Source organism: Diceros bicornis, chromosome 2 (assembly GCF_020826845.1).
Source record: "Diceros bicornis minor isolate mBicDic1 chromosome 2, mDicBic1.mat.cur, whole genome shotgun sequence".
Taxonomy (NCBI): domain Eukaryota; kingdom Metazoa; phylum Chordata; class Mammalia; order Perissodactyla; family Rhinocerotidae; genus Diceros; species Diceros bicornis.
In genome coordinates this window covers 45,286,891-45,307,066 of record NC_080741.1, presented here as the reverse complement: position 1 = coordinate 45,307,066, position 20,176 = coordinate 45,286,891, and the positions used below count along the sequence as shown (strand labels likewise).

Sequence of the window (20,176 nt, the reverse complement as noted above, 5' to 3'; positions counted from 1 at the left end):
TATATGAAATAATTTGTGTTTTGATTCATTGCATTGACTACATGTACTCAACTCCCCAGAGTGGTTGCTGAGTTAGATTTAGAGAATGGGTCTGGGTTATTCCGTTCCTGTAGTTCACCAGGATAACCATGAAATAAGATTTAGTGTTGGATTTTGAACATCTCATGCTTTCTATACATTTAACCAGATGTCCTTGATGATGCCATTTACAAATGAGATAAAATGATGTGAGCAGCTGAAGAAAGTGTTGGGAGAGCAAAGAGCAGAATACCAGACCTGATAAAATACCATTGGATTATGAAATTCAGTTCAAAAGTACATCATCTTGTGTTCCCTTTTCCATTTCAAAAATATGTTTAATGTTGTATTTTCCTGTCCTGAGCATGTGGTTAGGAGGAAATGAATTTTTCCCTCATAAATTTTTGAGTTGTTATCTTTTTTTGTTGTTGTTGTTGGCTCTCCTTTTAGATAGAGTCTACAAGGCAGTTATTATCTGCTGGGTAACTATGTTATCAGGGCTATAACTTTAAATTCTTGATCTCTGCCCCACCCCAAGCCAATATGGGAAAAAAAAAATCTCTTGTTTGTTATTTGGAAAATAAATGGATCTCAGATCTCTCCAGTTTTTCATTCAAGTTGAAGCAGTGTTAGTGTGGGGAGATTTGCAGGCTCCTTTGTTTGAATTGTCTTGAAAAAAAAATGATAGGCTTATTTTTAATTTGCAAGTCTGGTTTTAGTCACAGGCACAAGAGAACATGAACTGCCAAATGTCTGGGAAACACAGCTCCAACTCCTTGTACTCTCACATGTGATAAATATTGTTTTGATTAGAGAGAATAAATCCAGGTTGCTTTTTTTTTGACTTCTTGGACTAATGGGTTCACTTTTTTTTCTAATGTATCTTGTAGAAAACCATTTCCAAAAGCATCAATCTGGGTTATTTAAACTTTATTCAGGATAGCTGTGCACAAATCATTTCTGTGAAAAGGATGTGTGATTAAACAATTACAATCGGAGAAACTGGCTAAGGAATTGTCATTTTTATTCACAGTCTGTACCAAAACACTGGCCTTAAATGAAGCATTTTGGTTCTGTGAGGATGTAAAATGTGCCAGGAGCGGGATGGGTGGTTTACATGCCTTGGGTGTTAAGAGAATGGCTTTTGGAGTCAGGTATACATGTCTCAGGAATCCCAGCTTCACCGTTGATAAGTAACCCTGGGCAAGTTACCAAACCTCTCTGGACCTCAGTTTCTTCTTCTGTAAAATGGGCGTAACGACAGGAACAACCACACAGGGTAAGCAAGTAAAGTTAGGCCTAGGCCAGCAACTCTAAGTCTGTGGCTTTTCCACCATTTTCCACCACAGAGCAAATAGATATAAAGAACAGAATTCTCAGTTGAGTGCAACAAAGAGGTTCTTGACTATCAGTAGATAAAATACTCCTTTTTAATATTCCATCCTTGGAAACAGATGGTTTTAATACTCCATCCTTAGAGATCTCACAGAAGAGAGGTAACTACCTACTTTGGAGATTTACCTGCTTTCTGGTAATGAGCAGTCTCAGATCCCTCCCAGCCCTGTGATCCTTAAAAATAGTTGCTATCCAGCTATATTTTAACCCAAACAGCTCATCCTGGAATGCTAATCAACCAAAACTAATTTGGGTTTCAAATGAATTTCTGGAAATGAAGAGTGATGTCAGGTCACTGGGCTGTGGCCTGCCTTCAGAAATTACAATGGGGCTCTTGATGGATAGTTCTTCTCGAACTTAAACGCTTGAAAGGATAAGTCTTTGCCCTTTTGGTGGCAGAATTCACTGAGGAGTAGATTTGAAATAAATTAGAGCATGGAGTTTCTAGTAAGAATGATGATTTTAGTCCATCATGATAGAACTGAACTCCAAGTATCTGTGTGTGTATATCAATCACTATTTTCTTTTCTTTTGCCCTCCTCCTCCCCACTCCGCATCTTCATCTTTTACTTCTTTTTTTCTGTTTTTCAAGAAAGAAGGACTAAGTGCAGAATTGCCATTCCTTGAATTTGATGTTGTCTGAACGCCCTCCTTTTAACCTGTGTTCTTTGTGCTTGTGTTACTATTTGCATCCTCATTTTTGTGCTTCATTTTCTTTTAGAAGATTACCCTGCGTTTTCTCCTGTTTCTCTTTGCAGATGCTCATGCATCCCTTTCTTTATTCTGCTGGTTCTGTCTTCCAATCTTCAAAGCACTTGGTCTCAAACCCTTCCCTGGGATGGCTGCAGGCCTTGTAGTCTGTGCTCCCAGCCAGCATTCCTGCCTGGGAAGCTCTGTGTTGAGGATGCCGTCCCTCACAGGCTGCCCTCTCTTAATGGTGGGGGGCATGGGATTGGGGGCTTCAAAGCCCTCCCATCTCAGCTGCAGGTGGCCCACGCTGGCCAGGCATGCTTGGTGAAGCCCTCTCAGTGCCACTGATCCATCTGGGGGCCTGGGAGACATGCAGGCTACTTTCCTGGTAACAGCAGGTGAGGTGAAAATAGGTCTAATTCAAATCCTGCTGTGAGAGATGGAGCCCTGCAGCCAGTTTAAGCCACTCCTCTCTGAAGAAGATGGGCTGCCTCTGTTGATGATAACAGACGAATTCACTTTTAAATGTTGCCATACTAGATGGCAAACACGAGGCCTCTCTTAAATTGAACTGGAACCAAAACGTACATGCTTTCTGGGGGAGAGAAAACTTTCTGTCCATCCTCTTCCTTGGCCTCTTCTACGGACTTTTCTTCTAAGAGAAAAGTGAAAAGTAGGGTGAGAAGAAGCAGGAAACAAAAAGTGGAGCATTTGAGAGCTCTACAGAAGTTGCCTCCTGCCACATCTGAATTGTTTTATTCCCAAGGACAGGCTTTTTTTATGGCTCTACCATAGTAGAGATTTTGTTCGAGATCATAGTGCACATAATTTTCATTGTTCAAACAAGGCAGGGAATAAAGGCAATTGTTTGCCATTTGTATGGTTTCTTTCATTTGATCAGAAAAAGAATGCTCTATGACTGAGCGCTCATTAAGGGTTAGACAGCCCTGGCTGTGGAGACGAGCCGTGGTTCAGAAGGGCTGGAGTGCGCTCCAGAGCGGGAATGAGAACGCTCCGTGGGGGGGGATGGTAAGTGGGATAATGCTCAAAAGCAGTTCGTCTGGTGCCTGGCGTTTGACTCTGTTCCCAGCTGTTATCAGCAGTCATGCTTGGGACATGGACCACCATCAGGAGTCTGGGCACTTATCTCTAGTTGCCTCCTTTTCCACATTCTCTTAAAACGGACTGCAACAGCATTTCTCATCGGCTGGCGGTTCTAAAGCTTTGTGTTGCCCACCACCCCTTAGGCTCCCTCAGATTCCCTTTCAAACCATGTGTACTTGGTTAGAGGGTGGTTAAGTGGTCACAAGTTAGTATCATTGTGGGAGGGCAGAGTGGGTTTGATTTTCATTCATGTTTGGTTGTATGACGGGGCTGCTTTTTCCATCCCTAGCTTCAGGAATCTTCTTTAAGCAATTAAATGACAGTCCAGATACGCCTATTATTTGGACTTGTTAGTTAAAAATACATACATACAGGGGCCAGCCCGGTAGTGTAGTGGTTAAGTGTGTGCGCTCCGCTTCGGCGTCCCGGGGTTGGCAGGTTCAGATCCCGGACACGCACCGACGCACTACTTGTCATGCTGTGCTGTGGCAGCGTCCCATATAAAGTAGAGAAAGACAGTCACGGATGTTAGCCCAGGGCCAGTCTTCCTCAGCAAAAGGGGGAGGATTGGCATCGGATGTTAGCTCAGGGCTAATCTTCCTCTCACACACACACAAAAAAAACATACATACATACATACACATGTACATATATACATCTTGCTTCTCTAGTACTGGGGCTCGTCCTGGGGACAGACGCAGGGTGCTCAAATCAAACAGCTGAACTGTAGAGAGAAAAAAAGTAAGTTCTTGTGAGTTAGTTACATCTTAACACAGTGGCAATCTCAGGAAGAAGTGGTTGGTTAGCACATAGCTAATCCCCTAGAAATTAATGTTTCTGAGAAACAATAACCCCAAGATGCAGTTGTTCTGAGCCCTTAAATACAGACCAAGGCATCTTTAAATGGTCCTCCATTAGACTTGAAAGCATCTGCTTGTTTGCAGCCAAAGTATAAATTTTCCACTGTTCTGAACACTGTGACGATGGCGTCACTCCAGAGAGGGAAGGCGCACAAACAGGAGTTCTATGGAAGGCTCCTGCCAGCCTGCCCTGCGAGGCTTTTCAAGTTCATTTCCACTGATTTGATTAGAGAACAAAGAACCGAAGAAAAATAAAATGTCTTTTCAGAATTGAGCTCCACTCCTCTAATATCCTCCTGGGCTTCCAAAGGATTAAATCTCACTTAATCTGCCTTCCTCGAGTACCCATTTGCATTTGGACACTCAAACTAATTAGTCCTCAGCTGTAAGACAGTTGTCAAATCAGTATGATCTGCTTTTGAAGGGATGTAAGTAAGATGGGAGGCAGGTTTCTCTTACGGGAAAATTATTGGACGAAAAGGTGGTATTCAGTATGACACCAGAGTGGGCTGTCTCTCCCTTTGATTCTTAATGTAGGGTCCAGTGAATTCTGGATTAACAGCTTAGTCATACTGTATTTTTGCCTGTCCGATTTTCCATAATTAACTCCCTACAGCATCACTACACTTAAGTGTAAAAGCGAATCAAAACACTTACTGCCTAATTCTGTAGACGTAATGGTTGAGGTAATAATTGGTTTTCAGTACACACACAAAACAAGTGTACACATACCAGCAATTTACTGAAGCCCCTCGTCATGCTGGTGTTGTGGAACTTTTCTTATCGGTAAACCAGTGAGGAAGGTGTTAGCTTCTGTTTGCCATGTTACCAGAACTGTAGTTGTTTATTCAAGAGTTATCAGAGAAGAGGTAGTCTTTAGTCCACTTTGGAAGCATATTCTCCACCTGGAAACGTTCACAGAAAACATCTTTTTGCACAAATATAGCACTGTTGTACTCAAAGTATGTTTTCTCATGCAACTAAATGCAGTGGGCTAGGGTGGATTTTCTGAGTATTCTGTTAGATGAGGCTGAGTGGGATGGAATGGGCTTGGTGATGTTATCCTCTTGCTAGTTATATGTAGGGCACCCTGATTGAAAAGACACATTGTGTTTTCTTATGGTTTTCCAGAGCTCATCAAAATAGTTTACTATGCCGCAGGCTTGGAATGTCTTTTTTTTTTTTTTTAAGAAAATATAAATACAGAAGGACTCACAATACTGCAGTCATAGAAGATTCTGTTACAATCTAGGTAATGGAATTCAAATAGTATTGCCCTGCAGAATCAGATATGGGGCCAGCAAGAAGATTTTAATATTTTAAAATAAATTCTTAAAATGACAGTAATAGGACATATTTAAAGTTACTTAGAGGAAAAACCTTTTTGCAACAACTTCTTAGTAAAATACAGTTAAAAAACAAACCTTGTGCGACATTATTTCCTTTGTTTCATCGTTCTCTCAGCTTATGTTAAATATGGTACATTTTGTGAGGCGGGAAAAAGTTAGATAATCTCACAAAATGTAATACATTTTATTGCTCATTTTCCAAAGCAATTAGCATAGTAGAAACAATCACAACTTCTCATTTAACACAAATTAAGGACTCAGATCACTCTCTTCCTCCTTCCAGTTTTCTCCTTAAAGGATGTCTTCAGGAATAATAATGCTGAAAAAAGAATAATATTCAACTGTAATGTAAAAAGTTGTAAAACATCAACTTCCCTTAAAACACTTGACAATTCAAGTGCTTTTTTTAATCCAGTATTTTGTTAACACAACATTAATCCCAAGTGTGAAATATAAATTAGATGAGTTAGTTGGTTTTTATCTTACTCACAATTTAGCAATTTAATACGCATGTGCCTTTGAATGGTTTTTTTCTGTTGTAATTGTTCTTTTATTGTATATTAAAATTAACTGGTAAAATTCATTCCAGTTCCCTGCAGTAATTAATTCTAAGTAACATGAACTGCATTTTATATCTGGAGAAACAAAATTCTGAGAGATATAGATGCTGGGCTACAGAGGAAGTACGAATAGTACCTCCTTTCTCTCCTGATGGCCCTGGCTCCGCAGACTCCTCCATTTCCATTCCTCTTCCGTGGTTGCTGGATCTTTGACTGGGCCGTCATGGCGGTGAGGGGTGGGCTGCATCAATTTCACCAGATGTTGTTGAATAGTTCATACTTAAGGTAACTTGAAAGCAAGAAAAGATTGGTGTCGGACAGACGTTGTAACTAGTCAGAAAATGTCTAGAGCTACAAAACCTTTACACTGTGATCTTGTATCTAGAATCTCCAGCCAGAAGGTAAAAGTAAAAAGCTTGCAGGAGAGCGATCCAGTCCTGACCTCAGGTAGAGTGCCCGCTGCAGTCTCTTCAGTGAGCTCAGAGGTTACTTAACCATAGAGATTTCAGATCACCTGAAGTTGATCTGAAGTCATTCAGGGGACATGTTATGTACTTTTTGTGCATCTTCAACAGGGCAATGAGTAAAACATGGGGCAGCATGAAAGGAGAGATGTGGAAGTGATATGTATTTGGTGAAATTGTAACTGCTGATTATAATTCTTCAGCTGCTAGACTCTTAAATTACACCCTTGAATTCCTCAAAGGAGCAAGCACTAAGGTGAAAATCAAACCCATTTTCAAAATCACCACATATACTGCTGGTTTCCCTTATGTCTCTGTTTTCACTTGGAACTTTAAAGAGTACAGAAATTATCATTCTAAGGAATATAGTAATATAACTTAAACCTCTAAGATATAGTTAGTTAATACACTATGTTAATAAATCAGTTTCTAGAAGAACTAAGATTCTTCTTTTACATCATTTGAGAACTCTCTTTGACCAAGGACTGCTCATTATGGTTACAAGTTGGGTTTTTAGGTTTCCTTTGGTAAGGTTAGGAATTCAGGTCCCTAACTTGTGATTTTAAGTGGTATCTGGACTTTGCCAGTATTTTTCTAGTGAAACGTTCTTTTTAGTCAGGAATGCGTTGAGGGATCCGTTAACGGGCTCTCTCCCCCTCCCCTTGAACTGTTACTGCAGCCCTCTGCCTGGGCTCCCCACCTGCAGTCTTCCTCTCTCCAATCCTGTTTCACTTTTGCTGCCACAGCTTGTTCTCCCAAATAGACATATAACTCCATGTTGTGCTCCTGCTCAGAATCCTTCAGCATCTCCACATTCTTTAAGAGAAACCCTGGCACCTCACCATGACTGTGTTACCAGCCTCGTCTCCCTGCGCAAGCCCCTCTCTGCGGGCACGTAGAACTGCGCCCGGTTCCTAAACCACCGCTTCCTTTTGCCTTTGCACCTTCTCTTCACTCTGGTTCCCTTTTGTCCACTTATCTCTCTGGAAACATTCTCCTCCTTTTTTAAGACTCACGTTATGGGTCACCACCACTGTGAGGCCGTCTCTTGTGGGCACATGTTGTGCTGCATTGTGATCACGGTTTACATACCTGTGTCCTGGAATAGGCCACAACCAGAGTGTGGCTCGTCTGTGTTTTCTTAATACCGAGTTTGTGGTGAGTGTGCATGAAAAAGTGACGTTGTACTCCTTGACCCGGTGATGCCTTATTTGCACACATACTCCCAAAGAAGGTGGTGCACACTGCTGCTTGAGGCAGTACCGTTATCCTAGTGAAAGATCCTTAGGAACAGGCCCTGGACCTGCGACTCACAGAAGTGTGGGGTAGGGAGAGAAACATTTTATTTGGGGTTTGAATACTTGCAATTATTTTGGTAATCTCCCCTCGTAGGGTGAAGGGACCTTAACCAGCATTCTGGGAATTGATGAGTCTGAGGCATGGATTCCAGTCTGAACTCGGGCACGGAGAAGCCAGGCAAGCTTGGGCAAGTCTCGTAACCTTTGCTTCTGTACCCTCATTGCTAAACTGAGGACTCGGACTGGGAGATCCCTGAGGAACCTCCATTGCTATAGGGCAGCTCTTCTCGTGGAGACGCTACATGCACACTGTGGGGTGGGGACACCCACTGGGCTACTCCCCTAGGTGTTCAAATGACAGTCATGTGATCCAATGGCACCATTGTTTAAAATGCCTGTGTTCCCAAAGATGGGGAGACAATTTGGGATATTGTAAATGGAATTTAGAGTTCACTTCATCTTTTTGCTGTGGAGTTGTGAACTAATTTTAACTTTTTCAAAGGTTACAGTACAGCTCTGTGAGTTAACTAGAGATAAAAAGAAGCAGTCTCTTTGAGAGACTTCCAGCACACCTGTCGTTAGAGTGTGTTCTACATATTTTGACAGTCGTGGATTGGGTGGCACGTGATTCATCAGTGTCATTAATAACTGCCTTCCTATCAGCTATGCTGTGTGTGCTGGAGACAGTTCTCCATGTGCTAATAACTTACCAGCATAACAATGTGATGGTTGTTTCACAATTAGCAGCAAACAGGTGATGATGGCTCCTTTTTTGCCTCTAAGATTACAGTATTGGCTAACAACATTTAAAACTTTGCCTCTAAAAATGTGGTCTTGATCAGATTTAACTAAATAGCCCCATGTTTTGTAAATAAGTTGAATTTGGTGAGTGAAAGTATTTGCACATCAGATGCTTTTGGTGTTTCCATCGTGTTTCTGGGCAGTGAGGGCTCTGACGCAGCATGGACCAACTGCAGCCTGCTCAAGACACTGCAGACGTAGGAGCAGGAGCCCGTCCCGGGCCGGTCTCTTCCTAGAGGCCGGTTCAGGAGGTGCCGGAAGATGGCACTGAGTGGTTGCCATGGCAGATGGGATTCTTCCTGCTCCCCTGAGGCTGCATCTCTGTAACTGAATGCGTTCCTGTTTATCACGGTAACATCTCTGGTTAGCCTGCTTTTCTGCTGACAGGGCCCTGCTCCGGAGTGATGATTTCTTTTTTCCTCGTTTTCCACAATATACTTTCAAGAATGGCTAAAATAATTATTTTACCTTAACTACTGTTCCACTTGAAGTAAATTACAGGAAAATTGGTGTTTTTTTTCAGGCCCAAAAAAGTAGATAATTACCTTTGGCAAAGTAGTTGATGAAAATCTAACAATATTAGATAAATTTATCGATAATTAGGTAATGATAAGTATACATTTTAGGTTGAATTCTAGTTCTTTGGAAAAAACCTACAGATCAAAAAGGGTTAAGGAGTAGTATGCCAGTTTCTCATAAATTAACAGAAAGCTTTGAATCTTCATGAAGTCAATGCGGTGGGCTCATGGAACGTCATTGGGACTTCCTGGGTTGAAGTGGCCGTTCTCACGTCATATCTGGCCTCCTCCCTGTGAGCTGCTTCAGGAGTCCACAGGTCCTCCCTCTAATGAGGATACAACACCCTGTTTACCTCCAGGATTCCTCCAGGTGGGATTGCTTGGGACTCTAGTGTCTAGAGTTCACCAAAGGGTCGAGTTTCTTAAAAGTTAGAGCCATCAAAATCCTGAAAAACCAGGGGCCGGCCCGGTGGCGCAAGCAGTTAGGTGCGCGCGCTCCGCTGCGGCGGCCCGGGGTTCGCTGGTTCGGATCCCGGGCGCGCACCGACGCACTGCTTGGTAAGCCATGCTGTGGCGGCGTCCCATATAAAGTGGAGGAAGATGGGCACCGATGTTAGCCCAGGGCCGTCTTCCTCAGCGAAGAAAAAGAGGAGGATTGGCGGATGTTAGCTCAGGGCTGATCTCCTCACACACACAAAAAAAAAATCCTGAAAAACCAGCAACAGTTTTCCAAAAGAGCCAAGCAACACACAGGAATTTGGATTTGCTTAAGATTGAAAGGATGTGTTAGATCAATTTGCAGATAAAAATTATGGCACAGATTTGAAACATTTTCTAAATATTAACTTATTTAAAACCATAAAAAGTTTGGAGCTAATTTCTGCTTGACCGTTCTGTGTACTCAGTGCATCAAGAATGTAGCATAAATAGTTCCTACCTTGGGTACTGTATTAGTTTTCTATTGCTCTGTAACCAATGACAAGAAGTTTACTGGTTTAAAACAACACACATTTATTATCTCGCAGTTTCTGTGGGTCAGGAGCTTGGGCACAGCTTGACTGGCTCCTCTGCTCAGGGTCTTCTCTGCAGTCAAGGTGTCAGTGGGGGCTTTGGCCTCATCAGAGGCTCAACTGCAGAAAGATCTGCTTCAGGTTCTCTGTGGTTGTTAGGAGAATCCATCTCCTGTGGCAGTAAGACTGTGAGGTCCCCATTTTCTTGCTGGCTGTCTGCTGGGGACCACGCTTAGCTCCTGGAGGCCACCCACAGTTCCTTCCCGGGTAGGCCTCTCCATAGGGCACTCACCACATGGCAACTTAGTTCTTCAAAGTCAGCAGTGAAGTGTCTCTCTGCTTGGAGTCTCCAACCTCAGAGACAGCCTGTGCCTTCTTGTAAAGGGCTCTGATGTATTAAGTCCAGCCCACTCAGGATAATCTCCCTTTTGATTAAAGTCAGCTGATTAGGAACATTAATTATATCTGCAGAATCCCTTCACCTTTGTCATGTAGTGTCACTGTCATGCAAGTGACATCCCATCACCTTTGCCATAATCTGTTGATTAGAAGCAAGTCTCAGCTTCCACTCACACTCAAGGGGAGGGGATTGTCCAAGGCATGGATCCCAGGAGATGAGAATCATTGTGGGTGGAGGTGGACCCTAGAATATACCCTAGGGTGTGCCCACCACAGGCACTCAGTGAATGTTTATTAAATTGAAAGATTCTATTATAAGCCAATTGTTTGGAATGTAGAACCCATTTTCTCATAGGGAGAGGGTGATCATTTGTAGTTACGTTTATAGGCAAGCTGAGCAAGCCTTTTTAAAACAAAGTATGGCTAATCTAAAATATTACTATGCGGTTTACCTTGGGGTTGGAATAGGATCGGGGGTGTGCAGTACAGGAAAAATGCCTTTTCACATCTTCTGGAGCACAGGGTATTCTCATTTATTGGCTCCACACAACCCCCACTCCAGCCTTCTTTGGTGATAGGCCACATCTCCCTCTCCCTTTCCCACACTCCTGGAGCAGCCCAGCCTCTTGTGCTGCCCTAGGCATCTTGCTGTTGCACCCACACAGGCCCAGCCCTGCCCCAAGCTCCCCGTGTGCCCAGATGACCTTTTTTCTGCTCCCCCAGCCAAAACCATTTCACTCAGTGAGGCTCATCTCACTAGGTATTAGATGGAAAGCACCAGGTGTGAAGGAAGACTAACCTTCGTGGGCTCTTGTCTGACATCTGCTAACCGTTGCTGTGTTTCTCTTAAAAATTTAAAATATCTTGCGGCACCCCCGTGGGTTCACTGTAGTGCTCTGGGGTGCCTCTGTGCACAGTTTGAGAACTGTGGCTCTACTTTGTGCAGGGTTCCACCTGCATTGAGCACTCAGTGTTTGCAAGGTCCAGTGTTCAGGGCTGGGGCCAGCGAGTAGAGGAAGAAGTATGCCAACAACTGGCTTGAACACTGAGCAGGATGAATTAGAGGCTTAGCAGAACTGTGGGGGGAGGACAGAGGAGGCATGTTTAATCCTGGGTTGGTGAGGAAGGTTGCAGTTTGCCTTAAGACAAAACGAATATCAGCCATGGCATGATGCTTGCTGGTAAGATGTCCTTCTAATTTGCCTGGAGCAGAGCTGAAATCCTCAGTAGACTGCAGATGAGGTCTTAGTAATATGCTGATTTGTTATAGAGCACTTTTGTCCCACTTGAGATGTCAGTTGTCTAATTATCTTCAATGAGGACACCAAGGTGTGTGTTTTTAAATTAGCTTGAAGAGAAGACGTGTAACTGTAGTCAACTTCTTCCATCTCAGCACTCACCTTTGGGCTGGCTAATAATCCCCAGTGGTGCTGGTGGGGTGTGGTGCCGTGTTGACAGGGCCAGGCATGGGGCCGCTGTAGGACCGAGAGTGCAGGTGGAGAGGATGGCCTTGGACAGGACCAGGACTCCCTCAGCCTCCAGCACAGGGATGACGTTTCTGCAGCACACTGGGTGAGGGCTGCTGGGGGAGGTAGCCACCCAAGCACATGGGTAACCAGTTCACACAGGAGCCCCCTGGAGGCAACTCTTCTGCTAACATGAACTTTTAAAACACGCAAAGTAATACTTTGCATACACTTAGGTATAATACATCTGGGGGAGGAACCACATCGGAATGATAAATACCAAACCCAGGGGAGTCGTCCCCTCTGGGGGTGGAGAGTGGAAGATGAGATCCAGAGGGGCTGCCAAGGCAGAATCCATTGTATTAGCAATGTTCATTTCTTAAAGAGGCTGGGGAGTTGGTATTATGTATTCTCTCCAACTCCGTGTCTTTGTGAAATATTTTATAATTTTTAATGGGAAGAGTAATACTTCATAGATTTATGAGAAGTAAATTTTTTTGTTAGTGTTCATTTGCCTTAAGGAAAACCAGCACATGAGCAGGTACACCAGGGAGCCATCTCTTGTTCCCAGGAGGTGCGGCCACTGAGCTGAGGGGAAAGCCTACCGGGTGGTGTTTGAGACTCTCTGTGCCACAGCACCTGCTTTCATCCTGCACACAGTGACCTCCTCTGTAAAACAGGGGTGCTTCTCGGAGCGACTGCATAGGCTAAGGAGGATAGCAGGCCTGGCACTGACTGACACAGAGTCAACATCAGTTAAACCTGCATCTAAAAATGTGATGGCTTTTGGACACTTCAGAGAATGAATGCAAGGGGAGGATTAGGAAATGTAGGAAGATATTTGCATTTATTATATCTACTTTGTTAGTACCAAACATTTTTATATTTATGGAAAGGACTCCGTTCTGTAACTAGAACAAAAAAAAGCAATCATGCAGAATTGTCCCAATTTCAATTCATTAATTTTTCCAACCTGAAAATAGTCTGGGATATTTTGTAACACTCCGTTTTGTCTGAAACAAATTGAACCATGAAACTACTGGTCTGTGAAATGGTTGAACAAATTAAAAATGTGTGTAAACAGCCAGATCAAAATTAACAAGAGAGTCTAATACCGTAAACACAAGAAACCCATTAACAAAAGAAGTGAGTCTTTAAGTGCATTTGTGGGATATTTTTGTGTTTGATTTTTTTCGTTTATTAAAATTTAATGTATTTTTATGCAAAGTGATTTAATAATAGAACTTCAACCTAGAAGGGAACCTGAAATTTTGGAGTTTTTATTTTATTTTTTTAAATGAAACTCTGTTCTCCTTCGGATCATGAATGATTGATTACGTGATGGAAAGTGCGTGTTTGATGATGCTGGTTCCTGGTACTTCACTCTAGCAGTTCCTCCATAAGTGGTGTGGCCAGCCTGTCTTACTCAGGAAAAAAAATACTATGGAAACTAAAAAAAACTGTGGGACCAAGATGATTGATGCTTTTAAGGACAAAACAAAGTCCCTCAATATAGTTTTAAAAAACCTGGTACTGCTAAGTACTGACTAGATATTAGAAATACATGCACATGTGTACTTTTCTTCCAGAAAACAGAGGCAGACTCAAGTCCATTGTGCAACATGATTAAGGAAAAGATAAAATGTTCTTGGCGTGACGGACTATGGGCTTGATTCTTTTTTTTTTTTTGTGAGGAAGATCAGCCCTGAGTTAACATCCGTGCTAATCCTCCTCTTTTTGCTGAGGAAGACCGGCTCTGAGCTAACATCTGTTGCCAATCTTCCTCCTTTTTTTTCCCCCAAAGCCCCAGTAGATAGCTGCATGTCATAGTTGCACATCCTTCTAGTTGCTGTATGTGGGACGTGGCCTCAGCATGGCCGGAGAAGCGGTGCGTCTGTACATGCCCAGGATCCGAACCCGGGCTGCCAGTAGCGGAGCGCACGCACTTAACCGCTAAGCCACGGGGCCGGCCCTGGGCTTGATTCTTGACAAAGTGTGTGATGCTCGACTTGTGGCTTAGCATCCCTGCTCTTCATCTAGCCTGCTGTGCTCTGGCTGTCTCCCTTACACGGACCCCTGGTAGCTCACTGCCAGAAGAAATCTTTTAAAGATGTGGTGTTTTACAGATGGGGAATGAGACCACAAAGGCTCAGGACTTTCCCAAGCTTCCAGCCAGCCAGCTTACTATATGTAGTATCACTGGTTGGCCTGGCAATCTCTCCAGTTCTGCTTTCTGTCTCTGGGGATGACCTAGTGGACATGCTGTGGGAAAGTGAGTTCACATGTCCCTAACACTTATTGCCATCTAATAGGATTCCTAGCTTGAACATCTCCCTTTTACTTCTGCTTCCTCCCAAAACCAAATTTAAACAAAAGGAAAAATATAAGAAAAGCATAAATCCAGTAAAAATGTTGGAAAACGAGAAAGAGTACCTTCAGCTAACCAAAAAAGATTGAGAAATTTCTGTAAAATAGAAAGCAGAATGGGAAAGGTTGGCAGAGAACTATGGCAGGGAAGCTGCAGCCCCTACAGACACAGCCCACTGCTGGGGATGAGAGCGGCTCCAAGCTGAGGGCATTCTGGTGGGAAGGGAACCAGGAGCAGGCCAGCATCGGGGGGCTCATCAAAGGAGTTCTACTTCCCCAATGGGAGAAAATTGGGGTGGGGGCTATGGGAGAAGCTTTGGAACGGTGAAGGATCTCCACGTTACTCTGGGCTTCCACGACCCATAGGGAGAGGACACAGGAAAGGCCATGGTACCCAGGGATGGAAGATGCTAAACCTGTGCAGCTGGGGCTTTTCTGCTGTGGCTCCTCACGCCGCCTGCAGATCACCTGCCTGCTGCCTGCACACACACCCTACAGAGAAACAGGCTCGTTGGCATCTGCAGTCTGCTACAGAGACTACCCCCCTGCCATTCAGAGGGAGGACAAGGAGAGGGGAGAGCCCTGGAAGCTCCCCATCGTTGTCACCTGGTTTTTCTTCCCAAATGTGAGTAGACCACCAAGAATCACCTAGTCTTGCTTTCAAAAATGTGAAGAAACCACCAAGGAGCATCAGATATTTGAAGAAAACCAATAGTATGAGAGAGAGAGACAGACACCAGAATGTACTACTGATTTTTGACAAAGCGCAAAGACAGTGCAGTAGAGAAAGGCTAGTCTTTTCAACAAACGATGCTGAAACAATTGGATATTCATACGCAAAAAAATGAACATGGGCACACACTTCACAGCAAAGTGGCTCATAGACAAAATGTAAAACCTAAAAGTCTAAATTTTCTAGGAAAAAAACATAAAATCTTTGTGAACTTGCATTAGGCAAAGATTTCTTAGATGCAACTCGTAAAGCATAATCCATAAAAGAACAAATCAATAAATGACACTTCATCTAAATTAAAAAACATGCTTTTCAAAATCTGTCATCTATATAAGGAGAAAGCTAAAAGAAAAGCAGGAGAATCTGCTAGAAAACTGTCCTGGGGGCCTGAAACACAGATGGTTTCTCTCTCTGCATCAGAGAGTTGAGCTGCCCAGCCCCTCCCCCGGCTCATGCCCCTTTCTCCACTGGGTAGGAGCCAAAGCAGAGCGAACAAGTGCAGCAAAATCGTAGTTGCCTGAAATCAAAACAACTGTTTTTAGGAAAAGCCACAGAGGAGCATACTTTCCTTGAATGCCAGAAAATATGGAAATTGAGAGATTTGGGAAGAACGGTGGTTTGGACCCGAGCAGCCCTAGGTTTATATTCTAAGATGTAAAGTTTTTAGCTGTAGGCGTGTGAGCTAACCTTTGTGAGCTCAGTTTCTGCATCTGTAACGGGGAAACATTGCGAGAATTAGAGATAAGGGAGGCCAGGTGCCCCTCAGGTGCCACACGGCTGGCCCCCAAGTAGCCCTTGCTGCTTTACGCAGGTGCACCTCTTGGTCGTCTTGGCCAGCAGGGGAAATGATCCTGTCAGATGTGAAAACTACATGCAAGTGTAAGGTGTTTTTTAAATTGTTTTCCATAAATTCTAGCTGATCTTCTTGCTAGAAGAGGTCTGGGCTCTCACATATTAGAGGGGATTAAACATTCTTGTGCAGGATGGAAAAAATTCAAGAAGGAAGCCAGGAAAACAAATATCCTGAAGAGGCTTAGAGTCAAGAGGTGAGGGTGGAAGAATTTGACACAGGGGAAAAAGAAAAACGCAGAGCGAATACTGGCGTATTTATGACAGGAGCGTGTTCCCATAGAAGGTAAATCTGGACTTTTCCAGGGAAGCTGCATGCCAAGCCTTAGGACAAGAAGAAAACATCATAGACAGATCGGAGGAAGCCTGCTGCTGACCACAAGGGGCCACAGTACCTGGGGGCGGGACCAGAGGACACAAATATAAGGCCAGCACTGCCAAGCAGGAGGGATGTTGTCTCTTTGGCACGTATTTCCAAGATGTGAAAGCAAATCTGCCAACACTTATCAGCCCTACCAGTCACCCTAAACTTCCCCCGATTCTTGTGAAAATGAAGTGTGATAGAAAAAACAGTTATAATACCCTGTGAGTGTTCACACCTTTCCCTCCTCCTAGAGTGTTCTTTCTCTACTAGCTCAGTCCCTAGGCTTGTGTATAGAGCAGAATAATTAGGGTTTGGTGGGGGTTGGGGAGAGGACTGAGACGACAGGCTGATTGCCTTGCACTGGAAAGGGCAGATGAGAAAGGAAGAGATCTGGAAATGCAGGAGGGGTGGCAGAGACCAGAGCCTGTGAGGGCTTGACTGAGGGGTGCTTGGGGAGAGAGCTGGGATGCCTGAGGTCGCCATCCTGTGGGGCCGAGTGAGACGGGCCCCAGGGAGCTCGGCTCACGGGAGGTCACTCAGGTTGCTTCCCTACTGATGCTGGAGCACTGTGCCGGAGAGGGGGACCCAGTGCTGTCTCATGTTAGGGGTCAAGACTTTTTAACCGAAAAGAAAGGGAAATAAATAGCTGCATGGAATGTCAAAGAACATGATTTGGGTTTCTAAATGAGGCCTAAAATATCAGAGTATAACAGCCAATAAAAAGTAGTACCACAAAATACACCAGAAGAATGAATTTGTCAGAAAATTGGCCAGTATAATCAAGAGAACTTTAAATTAGAACTTAAGGGAGAAAAACATGTCCAAACAAAGCCTTCAGACGAAGTAGAATTATAAACAGCAGATATGACATATTTAGTTGAGAAGATGCCCAGTAATTTACAGGAGAACATAAGAATAATGAGATTTAGGAACTTTCGTAGCCTAGGATATCTCTCGGTTCCCATATAAAGAATAAAAGTTATTAAATGAACATGAAGTCTAATATAACAATAAATCCATAAGTGACCTGTAAGAGTTGAGGGAACAGCCTAGTGATGTCATTAAGGAGCTAGGTAGGCTTTTTCTATTTTCCCATCCAGCCATCCTCAGTATGTTGGCTTTCACCATGGCCGCAAGATGGATGCCACAGCTCCAGACATCATATCTTCACACCTATGTCCAAAGGCAAGGGAGAAGAAAAGGTGGCTTTCCTTCAGAGTCTCCATACATCAGGGAAGAAAAGCTTGCCCAAAAGTTCCCCAGCAGAGTTACTTTCAAGCCCCACTGGCCAGGATTTAGTTACTAGTTCATGCCCTAACTATTGGGGAGACTTAGAAAGCATCTGGCATTTTCAACTTCTAGAGTGAAAGATGAGCTCTTATAGTAAGGAGGAAGTAGAGACCAGGTGGGGAGGGAAGGCACTGAGTAGCAGTAGAAGGGACTGTACCTTGTTCTGATAGATTAAAGTTTGCGAGAAGCTCTGAGTGTCAGGAGAATGCACACCAATGGGAGGTACATAAAATAAAGATGCAAAGAAAAGGTGGTGTAATGCACCAGATGAAGAAATTAAAAACAATTATGACAGGCTTCGATGACCAAGACCAAAAAAGGGCGAATTAAAATTTAATCAGGATAAACTGAAGGTCTTGCAATTTATTTTTTTTAAAAATCAATCACAAAAGTAGAGGCAAAAAAATCTGACCAAACCAAGTACATGTGAAAAAAATCAGGCCTTTCTCCTTGGCTGCAAGTACAAATAAGCTAGAAGCGAGGCTGCCAAAGAAGCTTATGTAACCAGAGGCTGCAGGAATAATGTCCAGAGCAAAGGGGCGCGAACCCGGGGCCTCCTGGGCCCAGCACTGGCCACCTCTCCTGCCCAATCTCATTCTCTGGATTTCTCTGCCACCTTCATTCTTTGGCATTACAATATCACTGCTCAGAAAGCCTCTGAGTGACAGCTCAGCAGACACCTTCCCTTGATTAATACTTGATCAAGTGCTAGCTTGTCCAGCCTTTCCTGGCCCCGAGTAGAATTGAGCGCTGCCTCCTTGTTTCTCCATCCAACTCCCGCCTAGCACTTCCCGGCTCTTCAGCCCTACGCATCTGGCTTCTGGACCCAAGCTCTACGTTAAGGGGCTTGGAGAATCCCTGGTGTCTGCACAATGCCTGACACAAGTAGTAGGTATTTATGACTGTTCGTTGGTCTAATGAATTAATAAGTGAATGTTCCAGCTGTATTCTGGGCACCCTGAGAGTAGTGTCTGTCAAACACTCAAGTGCCCGTGAATCCCCTGGAATCTTGTTAAAATGCAGATTCTGATTGAGCAGGTCCAGGGTGGAGCCCTAGATTCTGCATTGACAGGCTCCCAGGTTAAGCAGATGCTGCCGCTCCTTGGACCACACTTGGCATGGCAAGGATGGGGGTATCATGTTAAATTCTAGGCACTGCATTTCAGTAAAGACTGAAGAATTCAGGGGCAATCAGAATAATACTGAGGGCAAATTATTCTCTCTATAAGTTTTAGGTTCTTGTGTTGCAAACTGGAGATAGTAGTGTCCGGCTCATGAAGTCGTTAGGTTAGCACAGTGCCGGCAGAGTGATAGGCACTGCGTAAATAGTAGTTGCTCTCACTGTTGTCATTTTTATTATGACTCCAGAAGGGGGATCTAGGACCACTGGCCAGAAGGAATAATGGGACAGATTGGGCAAAATATAAAGAAGACCTTTCTAATCATCAAAGTTGACCAGAATGAGGGTGGGGGGCTGTCTTCTTTGTGAGGGGCATTCTCCCTCTGACTGGAAATATTCAAGCTGACTTTGCTCCCCAGCTAGCAGGAGGGCAGACAGACAGATTAGCACAGTCCCTTCCTATTCTGCTTTTATATGGAAGGGACATAGGTGTATAGAGACATATAAGGGAGAAAGCAAATAAGCGGGTCTTGGCTTCCATGGCATCCATCACTCAATAGCCAGCTCTTTGGGAATCTTCATGGTGTGGCTAACAGGAGAGTTTTTGTTTGTTTGCTTCCCAGAGTTACGAAAGGTGATGTTGAAAACTAGGAAGAGAGTCAAAAAGAAACGATAAAATCCCTCCATGATAACTGCAGGAGACAGAAGGAAAACCAGTGTGGCTGGAGGGAAGGAGAGGAGGGCCGTGGAAAGTTGGCCAGGAACTGGCAAGATTGACTCTTGCACGTTGGACTGTGCCTTAGCCCAGAAGCACAGAAAGCCACTGACAGGGCTTAAGCATGGGGTAGAGCATCTTTACATTTACATTTAAGTTACATCATAGAGGCCAGGTTGGGGGGTGTAGCGGGAGAGGATATAAGTAGATCAGTAAGGAGGTTGTTTCACCAGTTTCCATGATGGATTCATGTGAAAGTAGTCAAGATGTAGAGAAGTAGACAAATTTGAGAAATGATTAGGCGATGAAGTCAACCAAACTTGGTTTCCGATGCTCTTGTGCTGTACACTTAACTGAGTAGGAAGATAGCCTGGCTTCAGAAGATGATCTTGAGTTTAGTTTTGTCAATTTAGTAACATCCAAGGGAAGATGTCAAGTGGGCAGCGGTTATGTGAGTGTTATGTGAGTTCAGAGGAAAATCTGGGCTGGAAATCAAGATGCTTGTGTGCTCTGCATTTAGATGGTGGCTGAGGCCACGGGTGTGTGTGCTCTCTCTTAGGGAGAGCACATAGAGCTGCACTGTGCATGGTAACCACTAGCCACCTGTGGCTCTTGAAATTTAAATTAGTTCAAATTAAAAATTCAGTTCCTCAGTTACACTAACCACATTTTAAATGCTTAATAAAACATTCCCATCACCACAGAGAGTTCTGTCGGACAGTGCTGATCTAAAGTGAAAAGAAGAGAGGGCCTAGGATTGATCCTTGAGGAATGCCAACTGTTGAGGGCCAGCCAGGAGAGAATGG

At 43.8% G+C, this 20,176-nt stretch overlaps 1 protein-coding gene across 5 annotated transcripts in view; it reads left to right on the top strand.

Moving 5' to 3' along the window:
• Nucleotides 1–20,176, top strand: part of ANO10 (anoctamin 10) — a 217,970-nt gene that overhangs the window by 180,280 nt on the left and 17,514 nt on the right. Inside the window, exon 13 of one of the 5 annotated variants that reach the window (XR_009222230.1) lies at nucleotides 14,666–14,924. The exons of the other annotated variants lie outside the window; for them this stretch is intronic. The gene's annotated coding sequence lies outside the window, so the exon portion shown is untranslated. The remainder of the gene's footprint in view (nucleotides 1–14,665; nucleotides 14,925–20,176) is intronic. 5 annotated transcript variants of the gene reach the window in all.